The sequence below is a fragment of the Lactuca sativa genome, chromosome 1, assembly GCF_002870075.4.
Source record: "Lactuca sativa cultivar Salinas chromosome 1, Lsat_Salinas_v11, whole genome shotgun sequence".
Lineage (NCBI taxonomy): Eukaryota > Viridiplantae > Streptophyta > Magnoliopsida > Asterales > Asteraceae > Lactuca > Lactuca sativa.
This window is the reverse complement of record NC_056623.2, coordinates 1,056,452-1,070,002: the sequence shown is the minus strand read 5'-3', so window position 1 is coordinate 1,070,002 and position 13,551 is coordinate 1,056,452.

Here is a 13,551-nt window from a genome sequence, read left to right as displayed (position 1 = left end):
GGCCCAATAAACATGTAAAAGGGTAATTTAGACCCAATAGGCATGTAAATGGGCCACTAAGGCCAAATAAACATGTGATCCATAGTTCAGGCCCAAATTAACATGTAAAGAGGCCGCAAGGCCCAATAAACATGTCATGGAAAATGTTAGGCCCAAATTAACATGTAATTGGCCATGTAACGAGAGTATTAGGCCAAATAATAATTGTAATCGATGTATTTCATTCATTCGTTATTATTTCGTTGTTTGTTTTAGCTCGAGGTTTACCAAGACAACAATAATATGTAATTTTTGTAATAGTGACATTTTTGGCCCACTAGACCGAAAATATACATTTTTGTTACATTTTTGGAAAATTGGACACTTTAGATCCCTTAAGACTAAACGTCTTCAATTTATGGGCATAATTCAAATATAATGACCGTTTGTGGCCCATTTTGGTTAAAATTTTACTTTCGGCCCAAAATTCATAAATATTTACAATTTCGGCCCAACTAAATATAATTTAACATTTTCGACCCAAATACATCTAAATGAATATTTTTGGCCCAATATATATATATATATATATATATATATATATATATATATATATATATATATATATATATTGCTGTTTTCAACCCATTTCTACAAAAAATTAAATTTTCAACCCATTTTTCATAAAATTGACAGTTTCGGCCCAATTTTATAAGATTAACATTTTTGGCCCAATTTTGAAATAAGTGTCATTTTCAACCCCTAAATTTGTAAGTTTTCATTTTTTACTCAAGTTATGATCAAATAACATTTTAGTCCATGAAAATTTATACTTTTTCAATTTGGGCCCAAAAAGTCATAAGGCCCATAACGCAAAATATTACACTTTTGGTCCTTTAGAAGGTGTAGTTATTAGAAAAACTCATTTTTATACAAATGTGAGCCTTTTGACCCTTACAAAACCGTAAGTGACAAAATTTTCCCAGATCTTTTGTTTACTTGTAAAAAATAATCCTTATACAAGATCTTTGTTTTATTTTTCACATCTTAGGTATGTATAACACTTTTATCCTTGTAGTATGATGTTTAGAGTGTTTAATTTATGAATCTTGCCCATTTTTGTTAGAGTATTCAAGATTCATCAAGATTTATCACATAATCACAACATAAACCAAGAAAATCACACATAACATGCATAAATACATAGATTTACACATAAACACTTGTATTCTCCCCCAAAAACATGTAAAAACCGAAATAAGGGGTATGAACTCACATTGGGGTTTGGATCGGTTTTGATGAAGAGATGAAGGAAGTTTGAAGGTGTTTTCGGCCTTGATTGCTTCTTTGAAGAAGTTTTCGATCTTGAATGTTTCTAGGAAACATGATCACGAAATGAAGCTTTGTGAGAGAGTGTTCTTAGCTTAAGGATGAAAATCAAAGACTTAAATATGATGCAACTTACCAAATAGATGATGATTGTTGGTGAAAACCTTCTTGAAACAACACTGATTCTCGAAAGTTTGAGGAAGATGAGAAGATGTTCTTGAGAGATTTGAGAGAGTTTGCAAGTGAAAATAAGAGTGGTGAGGGTAGGGTCTCGGTCGAGAGAAGAAGAAGAGGGAGGAGATAGGTTAAGATGAGCTAGTTGTCTTGAAACATGGGATTGATTAATTACATGGAGGGTAATTAACATGGAAGACCACAAGGTAAACTTGAGGTGGCACCATTTAACTCTATGCACAATCTCTTTTTTGTTTATCTATGGACCAAGAATTGGGCTAGGAGAAAGGAGTTGAATAGTTTAGGCCATTAATTATCTTAGATCGAAATCATAAGGCCCAAATTATTACTTTTCGGCCCATTGGGCTAATTAATTCATTTATGGCTCAATAAGGCCCATTAGAGATAGAATGGATCCTTCTAGGCCCAAATGGCCCAAAATGTTATAGTTTCAAGAATTGGGTCCAATTAGAGCCCAATTAGGGTTCCTAGGCCCAAAGTAGTCGAGTGGGAGGTTTATTGGTCCATTAGGCCCAATAAGAGAATCCTAGTTCATATTAAAATGGAATCGGGATTTCTAGGGTTTTCAGCCCTTAGTTGAACATATGAGATGTATTTGAATGAGCATGGAGTATGATATTCGCTTATAGTACAAGTTATTACACTAGGTGAATGATTACATGAGAGTAGAATTTCCTAGCAAAAATGCTAGTTGTGACACCTTGGTAACTCCAATTGCTAGATCTAGTTTATGGCTTTATTTTGGTGTTTTTTTTGGCCCTATAAGTCTTCCTTATGAGTAAGAGTCACTCTAGGAGTTGGAAATGATAGATCTTAGCCTCTTTAATGTTCCTTATGCATAAAAATGCAATCTTGATGAGTTATATTGGACAATGCATGAGTTTGGGTGCTTATTATGGATTTTATTGAGTATTGGGTCCTATTAAGACATGCAATGGAGCAAAGTTGCCAACTTTACATGTTATGACATCATTTAGGAACAGATCTGAGAATTGGACATAGTGACTTAACTGATTAAGCACTTAATGGTGAGTTGGGTTAGCTGTGGAGTATGTGGGGGAGTACCCAGCTCGTTCGCAGCGCCTACTGGCCAAAGGAGGCGTACGTAGTGCGTAAGTCTGAGTATGCATGGCGTACTCAGTTGCCGTTAACTTTTGTTGACTTTTGAAATTTGGGCCATATTTGGACTATTAGGGTTTTAGGACTTGTTGGGCTAATAGTCTTTCTGACTTTGGGTCATTGTTAGGCTTTGGGCCTTCTTGGATTTGGACCCATAAAGGGCTTCGGGTGTAATTTAGGAATTTGGACCATATTTGGCTTTTGGAGCCAAGTGAGGAAAGGGTAAAATGGTATTTTACCTTGGGAGGTGGACACATGAATCAGATTCCTAGTTATGGTTTATGGAGAAATTATTAATTGGGGTTTTAGTCGATTGATTAGCACGGGGATTATCCAGATCAACAGTACGATCATTTATCTGATTTTCAGCGGTTTTGAGGTGAGTCTCCTCACTATACTTGGCGGGTCAAAGGCGCCAATGTCGGCCCATGAGTTATTATGATTAGGATACTAGTTGTCTGTGTGACTCTTGCATGTATTCTGTGTCACAATTAGTATTTTTTTTATAGGAGCTTCTATTCTCATATAAACATCATCTATTGTAAAACTTGTACACTAAGTGAATATCATGTTATATGCTAAACATGAAATCATCCATTTAAATCCAAACTCTTGAATGTAGGTCAAAACCTAATACAACACCCCTCATATGTTCAACTATGGGTTGAAAACCCTAAAAACCCCGGTTCAAGATCATTATGGACTAGGATTCTCCTATTAGGGCTAATGGACCAATAAACTTTCAATTTAACTACTTTGGGCCTAGGAACCTTATCTGGGCTCTAACTGGACCCACATTCATAAAACTTTAATATTTTGGGCCAAGCAGGCCTAAAATGGTTTATTTTATCTCTAATGGGCCTTGTTGGGACATAAATGATTTCATTTACCCTAATGGTCCGTAAACCCTTTAAAGTGGACTTCATCGGGCCGTGAACATCCATAGGGACCCAATAGGCCGAAAAATATTATTGGGCTTCTTAACATTTGAGCAAAGCCAAGGATGGGCCCAAACCACTTCATCCTCATTTATTTTAGCCCAATCTCGGCCCAACATGTAAAAAAAGCATAGAAAAGATTGTGCATGGAGTTAAATGGTGCCAACTCAAATTTACCTTGTGTTCCTCCATGCTAATTACCCTCCATGTAATTAACCAATCCCATGTCTCAAGGCAACTAGCTTATCTTAACCTATCCCTTCTCTCTTCTTTCACTCTCGGCCGAACCATCCTCCCTCACCATCTCAATTTCATTCAAAAATCTCTCAAGAACTCCTCTTTCCTCCTCTAAAATTTTGATATTTTGTGTGTGTCTTTAAGAGGTTTTCATCTAGATCATCATCCTTGGTAAGCTGTCATCATATTTAAGTCATTAATTTCCATACTTAAGCTAAGAACACTCCATTACATGGCTTCATTTCGTGATCATGCTTCCTAGAAACATATAAGTTTCGAAAACTTCTTCCAAGGAAGCATTCAAGGCTGAAAACCACCTCATCTCCTCATTTCTTCACTCAGAAACCGAATCCAAACCTCAGGGTGAGTTCATACCCCCTTGTTTTTGGTCTTTACATATTTTTGGGTGAGAATACAAGTGTTTATGTGATAGATCTAAGTATTGTGCATGTTATGTGTGTTTCTCTTGTGAAAATATGGCTATACATACTAGATCTCGAAAGTTATAGCAAAAATAGTTGAGATTGGTAAACTAAAACACTCTTAACAACATACTTTATGGATGAAAGTGTTAAACATACATGCTTGTTGAATAAACTAACAAAAACCATGTTTAAGGACTATATTTGTCAAATAAACAAAAATATTGGGACTTTTTATGACATATACGGTTTTCATAAGGACAAAAAGGGTCACTATATTTCAAAAATGAACTTTTATGATATTTTGTTATTAGAGGGACCATAAATGCAAATTTTTGCATAATGAGCCTTTAAATGGGCTTTACGGTTTTCTTGGGCCTAAAGAGAAAAATATTGATTTTGATGGACCAAAATGTCATTATATGTAAATTTGAGTCTAAAAAGAAAAACCCACGGTTTTTGGGCTAAAAATGATAATTATTTCAAAGTTGGGCCTAAAATGTCAATTTTATGGAAAACTGGCCGAAAATGCCATTTTTATCCAGTTAAGGGCCAAAAATGTAAATTTCTGCAAAAATAGGCTGACAATGTCATTTTTCTTAAATAAGGGCTGAAACTGTCATTTTTATTAAGTAAGGGCCGAAAATGAAATTTTTATCAAATGAGGGCCAAAAAGGTTATTTTTATCCAATTAGGGGTTGAAAATGTAAAATCCTTTAAAAATGGGTTGAAAACATCAACATAAGTATTTTTGGGCCAAATTTGTCAATTATTAGATAAATGGGCCGAAAATACAATTTTTTTATAAATTAATGGGTTAAAATGTTATTTTTAACCAAAATTGGCCAAAAATGCCATTTATGAGAGATAAGTCCCTAAACATATGTTTTATGTCTTAAGGGACCTAAAGTGTAAGTTTTACTAGAATAAGCCCAAATTATTAAGTTATGATGTAATAGATTAAGAATATCATGATAATAAAATGTTGGGCTATTTACATTATTTTCGGTAAACACATCAACTAAAACGAATCATGTTATAACAAACAAACAGAATTACAATAACGGTACAACTATTAGGCATAATACTCACTAAACATGCTTATTGGGCCTTTATGATCCATTTTCATGTTTATAGGGCCCAATTCATTCATTACATATCTATTAGGCCTTAGTGACCCATATACATGCTTAATCGGCCGAAATTATCCTTTACATGTTTATTGGGCCTTAGTGGTCCATTTACGTGTTAAGTGGGCCTGGACTATTCATTATATGCTTAATGGGCTTTAAGTGTCCTTTTGCATACTTAACGAGCCTGGAAATAACTTACATGTCTAATGGACCACAGTTGTCCTTATACATGTTGGTTGGGCTTCGTCCTTGTGCAAGAATCTAAATTCATATACATTATATATTGTGCGAAATCAAATAATCATGTATTAACAATTGGGATTTAGCAAGACATGTCGGTTGACACCACTGGGTGTATGATCGTAGTCTGTAGTTATAATTAGAGTCTCCTGGAGGGAGAGCGAGAGTTTGTGTATAGATCTATACGGGGGTGACTCCCCCACACCTGAGTTGTTCGCTACAGTTAGACTAGGCCAGTCTAGGATGACAAACCTTAACTTCAATAAATCGGCGTTTGGAAAATGCCAAGACGGGCGAATTAGTCCCTATCAAGCATGGTTATAACGACTCACGTAGAGATATTTATCATCATAACATTACGGAAATCATAATACAAATCATACAATACATCAATACATGTTCTTAGGGTTTAAGACCACAATACTTTTATAATCAGAAAATATCGGATTTTCTGGGGAAACACTATTATTTAATTTCCAATGGAATTCACACATGCATTTATACTTGACTATTACATCACTTTTCAGACTTTTTACAGAAAATATCGGATTTTATGGGTTTTACAAATAATACGAAATCTTTCATTCAAACATTGTAACGCCCCATTCCTAAGAGTACTTAATTGTGAGTCCCCGGGATTTAAGAAGAAGGGTATTTTGGTCCTTTTGTGGGAAAAGTGGAAAAGGAGGGCCAAATATGAAATTTGGGGACACGCCGAGTACGCCCAACGTAAGCTGGGTTACGCCCAGCGTAATAGAGTAAGTGGACGCGGGTGCAAGGTTAAATACGCCCAGCGTACTAGAGGTACGCCCAGCATACTCTCAGAGTTCTAAAACCCTAAAATTAGGGTCAGCCACTATATAAGGAACATGTTGGTTCATACCCTAGCCTCCATAAGCTCTCTCTTAACCTCAGAAACCCTAGATAGTCGTTCCACCTCCATTGTTGGATGTGTTTGGCCTTGGAAAGCTTATTTTGGCAAAGGAGAGGCTAGAAGAAGAAAGAGGAAGTTGTCAAAGAAGGAGTTGAGTGGCTGGAGCTTATAGATCTGGAAAGATATCATCCTTTAGAGCCTATCTGAGGTATAAAGCTTCTTGCTTGTCATTTATATTGCATAGATCTAAGTGATGTGAAGTTTTGACATCCTTCTTGTCCCAAAAGTCCTCATCTTGATGCATGTCTTGAGTTGGTCAAGATTATCTGTCCTTTCAGACCCTTGGAGAGGTCTTGAGTGAGAAAAATGAGGTCCTAAGGGCTGTGGTTGTTCCATGTGTGAGATATGTGGGTCTTAATGGATTAAGACCTTGGATTAAGAGCTTAATGGATGTCCCAAGTGATAAAGTTTGAGACTTTATGAATCTTAGGCATATTTGGCCTAAGGATCTGAAGTTTGGGCTTAAGAGCTTAAGCCATTAAGAAGTTATGTGGACTTAATGAGCAGCAAAGTTACGCCCCGCGTAACTTAGGAGTACGCCCCGCGTAACGGGTCAGTGCCCCGATCCCCAGTTGTGAGTCAGCGTGTACGCCCCGTGTACCAAGGAGGGTACGCCCAGCGTACACCCTCTGTTGGGTTTTTCATTTTGGGCCTTAGAGATTGGGCTGTTATTGGGATGCTGGATTTTGGGTCGTGACTGGACATTATGGATAGAGTATTGTGGACCCATTAGTTGTTATGGACCATGGGTCTAGGCCCATTTGGTGAGGTGGGCCCAATTTAGTAAATTGGGCCAATAGTGGGCTTTGCTTCGGACTTTTAGACTTTGGGCCATTAGTGGGCTTGAGAGCTTATCTAGTGTTGGGCCGGAATGAGTTAAGGGTAAATTGGTCAATTTATCCTTGGAAGGGTATTGTGCTTAGCCTAATGATTATCTGTGCTATGATGGCTAGCTCGGGATTTTCGGTGAGGCGGTGATTCGGGAATCTGCTTCTTCAGTTCAGAGCTTCGGCAGTGCGAGGTGAGTTATCCTCACTATATCAACAGGGTCTAAGGCACCAAGGCTGGCCCTTTAACGGATTGAGATCCGGGTATTTGTTGTTATGTTATTGCTTTGATATGTTTGCATCCTGGTAGCTAGGATGGTATATGTTAGAGACCTGGTTAAGGTCGGTATCCTGTTATGTAGAGTGGTGCTATGCTAGTAACCGGTTAGGTCGGTATCCTGGTTAGGATGATGATATGTTATGTGATATGCTAGATTGGCTTGTTGACTGTGAATTGTTATATGATTGTATATTTATGTGCACACGGTTATTGGACTGGGGTTGGGTTGAGGCGGGTCCTGCTTTGTGCTGTAGGCCAAAATACCCAGGGCGGACCGGTTGTCCTGAAGGCCCAGCAAGCGGTCCGGATATGAAGAGGGTGGACCAGAAGTGCCGAGGCTCGGAGAGTGGACCAGGCCGACTGAAGGCCCGGTGCGGGCGGACCAATCATACTGTAGACTCAGAGAGTGGACCAGGTGGATTGAAGGCCCGGAGCGGGCGGACCAATCACACTGCAGACTCGATGTATATGGTTAGACTCGGAGGGTGGACCAGGTGGACTGTTGGCCGGTGCGACGGACCAGTCACACAGTAGACTCGAAGTGCATGGCTGTTCTGTGATCGGATATGATATGGCATGTTTTGCGTGTATGGTATTTGTGGTTGGTATTTTGGGGTTATCTCACTAAGCTTTCGGGCTTACAGTTGTGGTTTAATGTTTTTCTGGTTCTTCAGGAGACTGTGGTAAGGCGAAGGCGTGATCGTACCGCTCCTCAAGTTATGTTGTGATGTGATTATGGGAATACTCTAAATTAATTGTATTGAAAACCTTTTTGTAATAATTTAATGAAATCGGGTTGTTTTTGAAAAGTTTAAATTGGTTGGAATTTTCGATCGTTACAAGTTGGTATCAGAGCCTTGGTTTGAGTGAATTGGAGGAACACTCGTGTGACTCCAGTCTCAAATCGAGGAGGGTTTTCAAAAGAGAATTTAAAATGGTTTTCAAAATGGGTAAAGGAGGACGCGGAGGTACGATCAGCTGAAGCCAGTAAGTAACCCCAAAATACCATACATGATATTTGTTTTTGAGCTTTGATAGAACAGCATGCTAGTGCTAGGCTAGGGATCTTCAGGATTTCATGATAATGTTGCCTGATTTATGATGCCTGTTAGCCTAGGGTTTCCTCGTGGGAGATTTCCAGTGTTGTGAAGGTTGAGCGTTTGTTATGTATGTTTTCACTAGGGTGTTGTGGTAGTACTTCATACAAATATGGGTAGGTGTGGAAGGTAGTATGGGCCCGTACTACTGAAAGCACAGGACCCATACGCGTATCAGGGAAACCATGACCTCTAGGGTTGGACTGAGAGTTGGTTCCCAGGATAGTGGGAAGAATCTGAGATCTTGTGGTGTTTTTCAGTATGGAGATTCCGAGACATGCTGGGAGTGGATCAAAGTCAGGATCGGGAGCAGGAGAGGGAGTTCCGGGCGGGTCAGTACCGCCCGAGGTTGTGGGTCAGATGAGCACAGGCGAGTTGGATGCTAGGATTCGTGAGATCTTGCATGATGAGGTTGCTGCGTTGTTCCGGGCCAAGCTGTCAAAACTGTTTGGGTCGAATAAGACCGCCATGGTTGAGTATTTTGATGAGCGTTATGTGGCTCTCACTGAGACGGCTACCGCGGCGGCTACAGCGGCTATAGCAGCAGCAGGGGGAGGAGTCGGTCGAGGTTTTCAGTATCGGGACTTCGATAATACGAATCCTCCTACCTTTGATGGGGTTCAGGACCCGATTATTGCTATGAGGTGGTTGTCAGATGTGGAGGGGTGTTTCTTCACGTGTTCATGCCCTGCTGATCAGAGGGTGAGATGTGCTCTGAACCTGTTGAGGCTCGGGGCGAAGGATTGGTGGAGATTGACCATGGGGTCATATTCGGATGTGCAGAGGGTTGCGGTTTCATGGGATCAGTTCAGAGAAATGTTCAGCAGTCGTTATGTTCCGTGGGTTGAGAGGGAGAGATTGGCTCAAGAGTTCCTTGAGTTGAAGCAGGGTTCGGAATCGGTGACGGAGATCACCAGGATGTTCACTGAGAGGGCGATGTTTTGCCCTGAGTTCGCTTCAGAGCAGGCTCAGATGTCCCGATATCTGAGTATGCTCAAGAGAGATATCAGACAGTTTGTGTCTACGCGGATGTGCGAGAACTTGTTGGAGTTGCAGGAGGCCTCCAGGCGGCGTGAGTTGGAGATTGAGTTGCAGTTGCGTAAGCTGAGGCAGGCTCCGGTGCAGTCGCAGCCGGCGCCGAAACGGTCCAAGATCGTTGATTCTAGGGTGGGAGATCAGAGCACCCACGCTTGTGGGAAGTGTGGGAAGGGTCACACCGGAGTTTGTAGGTCCGGTGGTGCATGCCGCAAGTGCGGAAAGGAGGGGCACTATGCAAGGGATTGTTGGCAGTCAGCGCCGGTTCGGGATTTGAGGATTTGTTATCATTGTCATCAGGTTGGACATTTGAGGATCAATTGTCCACAGCTTGCTGCAGGACCAATGCAGGCTCCAGCACCGGCCACTGTGAGGATCACAGGTGGAGGTCAGGGTGGAGCGGAGCCCCCAAGGGCTCAGGGTCGTGCTTTTCAGCTTACAACAGAGGAGGTCAGGGCAGTGCCGGATGCAGCTGCGGGTATGTTTCTTTCTTGATGTCTTGTTAACTTATGCTTATTGTGGAGTATTGTATATCTACTAGTTTTGTTGTGTGATTTCTGGTATTGTGTTCGTTGTTCCTTGCGGGTTATGGTGTGGTTAAGGGTTTGGTGTTGGGAATTTCATTGGTTATCGTTCATGAGGGTTCTAGTGGGAATTTGGCTTTTTGTCCGAATGTCGGGTATTCTCTGCAATCTGAGGAGTGGTTGCTAGAGATCGAGTTTCTTTTGAGCCGAGATGTTTTGTGTTGTTTTGTGATTTTGTGAAGGTTGCTAGTGCTAGTGGGAATCAGTTCGCGTGTTCGTGTTTATGTTGTGTAGGGTCGTTGAGGGAGGTCGGTGATGGTGACCAGTGGTTGATAGTCAGTGCTATAAGTGGGGGAGAATTGGAAAATTCTCCGGAAGATCGATGAGCATGTGAGGTTGTTTAGCTGCTTGGGATTCAACAGTGTTTCTGTCAGCTAAGAGCATAGGCTGGTATGAGTAAGTGGCAGGCATGTGGGGCAGGATACAAACCAAGGGTATTTGATTGTAGAGGGCCTGGGATCAGGACGGGATTGAGTATGTATGATGGAGATGGAGATAGAGTTCGGAACCCATAGAGGGCTAGAACAGTATGCATGGGAGGATTTCCCGGAGAGATAACTCGGGAGGATGAATGCTAGTTGAGCGGTCCGGGTAGACTGAAGGCCGGTAGGCATACCAATCAGGTCGAAGGCTCGGAGAACGGTCTAGCCAGGCTAAAGGCCCTGGAGGGCGGTCCAGATTGGCTAAAGGTTCTGAGAGTGGTCCAGATTGGCTGAAGGCCTGGTAAGGCGGTCCAGTCATGCTGAAGACTCTGCAGGTATTGTTAGATCAGTTCGAGGAAAATGGATTGAGTAAGTCGCAATATGTTGGCATTAGAAGGTCTGGCCCCGGGTATTGATCTCGATTAGAGGAGATAGTGCATGGACTCGAGAGTCCTTGCGAGTGGATTCATAGCATGTGTGTTGCATGGATAGCGGTTATGCTATAGGGAGTGGTGTAGCGTTGAGCGAGCACCGTGGCACTTGTCGCAGTGACAAGGCGGCCAAGTGGATTTCCTTGGTAAGGAAAGAGAGAGAAATGTAGCTCCGAGAGGGAGTGTAAATTCACAGAAGTGAAAGCGGCAGTGCAGAGTTATGATTGGAATGATCCAATTATGGTCATTGAGTAGCGTGTTTGCGGCAATGGTATGGAATCACATCCGGATGGGATGTCTGCTGAGGTTGCGGAAGGATTTCCGCGGGGGTAGAGCCAAGAGGCTCGGAAGAGATGTAGGGATGGAGTCTTGGATTCCCAGTTTGATTCCGATCAAGGAATTGTGTATGTAGTGGTGATTCATCCTGGGGGAATGTTTGGAGGTGTCGTCAGTGTGACGGGGTTTCCCAACCCGAGGGTGCTAGAGCTAGTTCAGCATGTGCATGCGATTGCAACAGGAGAACTCATGGGAGTTGCTCTGGGGCTGAAGAATGCGTCATTAAGTCAGCATGGAGGGGATAGAGTTGGACTCGGATCAGGAACCCGGTGGTTCAGGGTTATATCTAGCTCGTAAGAGTCAAGTGATTGTTGTGATCAATATAGAGAAAAGTGCCATGGAGTGGTACTCGGTTGATAAGCGTGGATTCTGATAGGTGTGGTTATCAGAGGGTGAAGCCGGTGGCCGGCTTGAGGCGGTGGTCAGGACACCGCAAGAGAGGAGAAAGTGAGTTTCGGGTTTCGATGGTTGTGTCTTCAGGAACCTGGATTGGTTAATGCCAGGTGGTGAGTTACGGGAGAAGTTCTGGAGTCAGGCTTCGAGGGCGAAGCCTAATTTAAGCGGGGGAGAACTGTAACGCCCCGTTCCTAAGAGTACTTAATTGTGAGTCCCCGGGATTTAAGAAAAAGGGTATTTTGGTCCTTTTGTGGGAAAAGTGGAAAAGGAGGGCCAAATATGAAATTTGGGGACACGCCGAGTACGCCCAGCGTAATAGAGTAAGTGGACGCGGGTGCAAGGTTGAGTACGCCCAACGTACTAGAGGTACACCCAGCGTACTCTCAGAGTTCTAAAACCCTAAAATTAGGGCCAGCCACTATATAAGGAACATGTTGGTTCATACCCTAGCTTCCATAAGCTCTCTCTTAACCTCAGAAACCCTAGATAGTCGTTCCACCTCCATTGTTGGATGTGTTTGGCCTTGGAAAGCTTATTTTGGAAAAGGAGAGGCTAGAAGAAGAAAGAGGAAGTTGTCAAAGAATGAGTTGAGTGGCTGGAGCTTATAGATCTGGAAAGATATCATCCTTTAGAGCCTATCTGAGGTATAAAGCTTCTTGCTTGTCATTTATATTGCATAGATCTAAGTGATGTGAAGTTTTGACATCCTTCTTGTCCCAAAAGTCCTCATCTTGATGCATGTTTTGAGTTGGTCGAGATTATTTGTCCTTTCAGACCCTTGGAGAGGTCTTGAGTGAGAAAAATGAGGTCCCAAGGGCTGTGGTTGTTCCATGTGTGAGATATGTGGGTCTTAATGGATTAAGACCTTGGATTAAGAGCTTAATGGACATCCCAAGTGATAAAGTTTGAGACTTTATGAATCTTAGGCATACTTGGCCTAAGGATCTGAAGTTTGGGCTTAAGAGCTTAAGCCAATAAGAAGTTATGTGGACTTAATGAGCAGCGAAGTTACGCCCCGCGTAACGGGTCAGTGCCCCGATCCCCAGTTGCGAGTCAGCGTGTACCCCCCGCGTACCAAGGAGGGTACGCCCAGCGTACTCCCTCTGTTGGGTTTTTCATTTTGGGCCTTAGAGATTGGGCTGTTATTGGGCTGCTGGATTTTGGGCCGTGACTGGACATTATGGATAGAGTATTGTGGACCCATTAGTTGTTATGGACCATGGGTCTGAGTCCATTTGGTGAGGTGGGCCCAATTTAGTAAATTGGGCCAATAGTGGGCTTTGCTTCGGACTTTTAGACTTTGGGCCATTAGTGGGCTTGAGAGCTTATCTAGTGTTGGGCCGGAATGAGTTAAGGGTAAATTGGTCAATTTACCCTTGGAAGGGTATTGTGCTTAGCCTAATGATTATCTGTGCTATGATGGCTAGTTCGGGATTTTCAGTGAGGCGGTGATTCGGGAATCTGCTTCTTCAGTTCAGAGTTTCGGCAGTGCGAGGTGAGTTATCCTCACTATATCAACAGGGTCTAAGGCACCAAGGCCGACCCTTTATCGGATTAAGATCTGGGTATTTGTTGTTATGTTATTGTTTTGATATGTTTGCATCCTGGTAGCTAGGA